A 4,398-nucleotide genomic window follows, 5' to 3' on the forward strand; every position below is an offset into this window, starting at 1 on the left:
TCGTCAAAGAATTTGTCGCGTGTGCGACGACGAGCTTTCGCTGTTTAGTGCCTTTTTGTGCCGTTCAGGACCGTGCGTGTAAGCTGCCAGTGTGCCAGTGAGACCATGACAAGTGGAGGAGATGACATAAGATGACTTCGATTGAGTGGTGCTGCTTGAGCACCTAGTCTCGAGCTCCTGGGTGAAAACCCTAAGTCTGACCCTATTTGGTTGTACCCGACAATGACGGCGTTTTTTGCGCCATTACCTGTTGAGGCATTGTTTGGAGGTTGCTCGGACTAGATCTTCAGGGTGAAAACCCATGATCCGGCAGTGGTTGGATCTGGCGATGACGGCGTTTGCACGCCGTTCCCTTCCTGGAGGCATTGCTTTTGAAGAACTTTTTCTGATAGTCCTTATGTTGTCAAGGGATTGTTGTGCTGATGGTCGTCGTTGTATATCGTTGATCGTTGTTTTGATCGCTTCAGGTTTTTTCTTTTTTTTCCCTCCGCATGGCATAGCTTTGGTCTTCTATGACTTTGCTCTTTGCTCGCGGGGTTGTGTGTGTGTGTTCATGTTGGCTGTGTGCATCCTAGTTATGCAGAGGCCGGGTGTATTCATTATATTTGTATCCCCTTGATGCTTCATTATGAATCAATAAAAAACACCCTTTATCGAAAAAAAACTAACTGACTCCCGGCCCCCGCGTCGCTTGCTCCGAGCGACTCGGGCGGCGACTCACCACGCCCGCCCTTCGTCCCCTCCACCGATACCCTCCAGCTCGCCGCCGCCGGCGTTCTCCGCCGGGATAACACCCGCGTGGTGCCGGTGGCGGCAGGATCTCTCTCTCCTCTGGTCATCTCTCCTAGCTTCCGTTCCCCGGCGGCATACTACTCTCCATGGGCGGTGATTCGCTCCTGAGGCTCCTTGGGTGCGGTGGGCCTGGATTCGCCCGATCTGGCCGTGGGGAGTCGACTACCTCGGCTACCTGCGCCGGATTCATGCCCGGACTCGCCGGTGGCGCCCTTGACTAGCCAGATTGAGGCGTCGCTGAGGTGGTGGCTGCCGGCTTGGGGTGGTGATCCGGATCTGGCACTGATCTGGTCGGTTTGGTTGTGGTTGCAGACTGGGAAGGAATCCTTCTGCGTCTCCCTATCGGCGATCTTGCATGCTCCAGCAGTCCAGCATCCTAGGACAGCTAGGACGGTGTGGTGGTTGGGCATGAGGCTTTAGATCTGATCATGGCGACTCCTTGGCTGCAACTTATGGACAATGACTTGACGCAAAGGGATGGTTGACCAGCAGCGACAATCGTGCATTGCATGTAGCTGCTGAGATCGTGGAAAAATGATGGCGACAACACATGCGTGACTTCGATGATGGTGCTACATGAGCACCCGTCTTGAGCTTCGAGGTGAAAACCTAGGTTTGATTACAATTGGTTATATACCTGGCAAATGGCGATTTTCAAATTGTTACCTTGTAGAAGGCATTGCCCGGACTGATTCTTCAAGGTGAAAGCTTAGAATCTGACCTTGGTTGGTTGGATCCGGTGACGGGGACGCTTGAGCATCGCTCCCTTTCTGAAGGCGTTGCCGTTGAAGAATCCCGTCGCCCATGTGGTGTCATGAGATGTTGGTGCAAATATGGTCATTGATGTAGTTTGTTGATGGTGGAACCGATTGCTTTTTTTCTTTTTCTTTTTCTCGCATATGCTAGCTTTTGTCTTATATGACTTTGCTATTTGTCGGCGTGTGTGTTCATGTTGGCTGTGTGCATCCTAGCTATGCATAGGCCGGGTGTATGCTCATTTTGCTTGTATCCTCTTAATGCTCCATTTTGAGCCAATAAAATTCACCCTTTGTCGAAAAATATTGTATAATAGTTATCATGGTACTATAAATACTACAGGTTTCTCCATATTTAACCCATTCCAAATCCCATTGATGTTGAGTATTAAGAAGTGGATACATTCTTTAATTCCCCAATATTAGACAGGATAATATGAGATATTGAAGTATACCAAAACATAGAAGGCTTGGGGTTGCAGTAGGACATGCATGTCTTCATTGTTCTGTATGAAGCTATGGCTAGTATACCTCATGCATCTCTCCTTTTCAAGTACATCATAAGCCTTATGGCAGCTTTCCATCAAAACCACAACGATAGCATCCACTACTATGCGTCCGTGGCTCTTGGCTTGATGACCTTCTCTGCACGGGCGTAAGGTCGGCTAATGGCGCCTTTCGGGCACCACAATGCAGCAGGCTGTAACAGGGCGCCAATTCCTTGCTCGCGTGCACCTAGTCCCTAGTGTTGGAGTATAATGTCCGGCCTTCTCCCTCAGATCGGTCTTTTGGTTGCATTGGCTACAGCATGCACTTCTACATGGTATCTGAGCTAAGAGGTATTGAGTTCAAGACCTGGCTGGCGCAATTAAATTGTAGCCCACTTTTGGTGCACGTTTAGCCACACGTGAGGGCGAGTGTCGACGTAGAATGTGCTGCCTAGTCTCTTCCATCAGATCGGTCTAATGGATGAACTGGTAGGTGCATAAACTTATAACCAAGAGGTTCAGGATTCGAAGTTGCTCCACAGGAGAATAAAAAATTGCCAATACTTATGTTGTAGCAGTCACATCTCCCCGACTCCGTTCGGGTCAAATATTTCAATCCAGTAACCATTGAGATCCTTGACAAGGCTGAATCCTTTCATTGTCCCTGCTGCAGAGATTGCCAATACTTATGTTGTAGCAGTCACATCTCCCCGACTCCGTTCGGGTCAAATATTTCAATCCAGTAACCATTGAGATCCTTGACAAGGCTGAATCCTTTCATTGTCCCTGCTGCAGAGAGTTACAGTTTATTACATCGCTGCCCTAAGTATTCGCAAACCATCCCCAGTATTCGGTGCAAGTTCAATGCCTTCAGGCTTCAGATACACTCCCTTCGTTCCAAAATGTAAGACCATTTTTTGACACTATGATAATGTAAAAGATAATCTTATAATTTGGGAAGGAGGGAGTACGATTCAAACTATAGGTAAATTTCACGCACGCACAAAATTAAGGCTCAACTTGTGATGGCTGAATTGTTGTGTTAAATTTGTTTTATAATCTGCTACAAAAAATCAGAAAGTCACTTTGGAACACAGTGAGCACTTTATTTTGAACAGTTCGAAAATCACAAATTGAAGTCTCAAGGAAATGCTACTAAAAGATATCCCACATGGTAATATGGATGTGCACTACACCTGTGTTTGGAATAAGCAAAAAAAAAAAAAAAGTGAGCTACACAAATAAGGCAACTGCATGGATTTTTTTTACCGGTGAACCGTTTTGGACGTAATTTGTAGTACCACTTAAACCAGATTATGGACTAAATTGTGCGATTCATGGAACAAATGGGGCATTTTGCCCCCGGAGATTCCCCACTCAGCCATCCACCGCCTGCTCCGCCCGCCGTAAGTCTCTGGCCTCCGAGCGCACGGCTGCCAGGAACCCGTAGCTCAGCAGGGAATCAATAAGTCCTTCTCAACTTTTGTCTTTTTTTCCTACAAATTCTCGAAACAAGGTTTCGCCCCGCTTTATATATAAACCAACAACCAAGTAGAGTACACGGCCGAACAATACAAGAGATGAGATGGCCCTCAAACATGCCGATCCCAAGATAACCGGAACATGTAGCACGCACGCGACTACCCTACCAAAATAAAATACAGGAGGACTGAGTACAACACCACGCTAAACCCTATAGCACCTAAGCTCCACGGCAACGCCCCCAGAGAGGAGAACGGCGCTGTGCATCGCCGTTTCTATTTTTTCCACTTGCTACATTCTAAATCTCGCTGTCCTCCCCTTTTTTCTACCACGTATGCTTGCAACGAAAGATCCACCATATAGTCAGGAAGGAACGACATAGCTGAATACTTCAGCTGGAGCATATCACATTATTTCAGTGGCCATGTGTTCGGACTTCAGACTGTATTGGGGGAGAGAGCCTAGCTCAACTGCTTGGGGAGTGGATGTACAAACCCAACACCTGGGTTCAAATCTCTCACAGAGACGAATTTAGGTTCCTATTTATTCTTGAGGACCAGGCTTTCCTGATACTCACGCATTTATCATTGAGGACTAGGCTCGGTGCGTAACTGAGATTGAAAATCCTAGTACTCATAGTGGCCGGGGAAGTGAAATTCTCCCCCATTTTTGCCCTTTCTGATGAAAAAAATGTGTTCGGACTGTATTAACTAGCCCAACTAGTTGTAGAATTTAAGTAATTTGATGTGGATCACTCTAACCGAGAATAAACAAGCGAGGACGGCTAACACGTGCGCGCGCGTCGTTGCGCTCGGTTTGGGACAAGGGTGGCTTCCTCGATTAAGTATGTTGCAACGAGTTAGGTTTCCCCTTTTAACTAA

The sequence above is a fragment of the Triticum dicoccoides genome, chromosome 2B, assembly GCF_002162155.2.
Source record: "Triticum dicoccoides isolate Atlit2015 ecotype Zavitan chromosome 2B, WEW_v2.0, whole genome shotgun sequence".
Lineage (NCBI taxonomy): Eukaryota > Viridiplantae > Streptophyta > Magnoliopsida > Poales > Poaceae > Triticum > Triticum dicoccoides.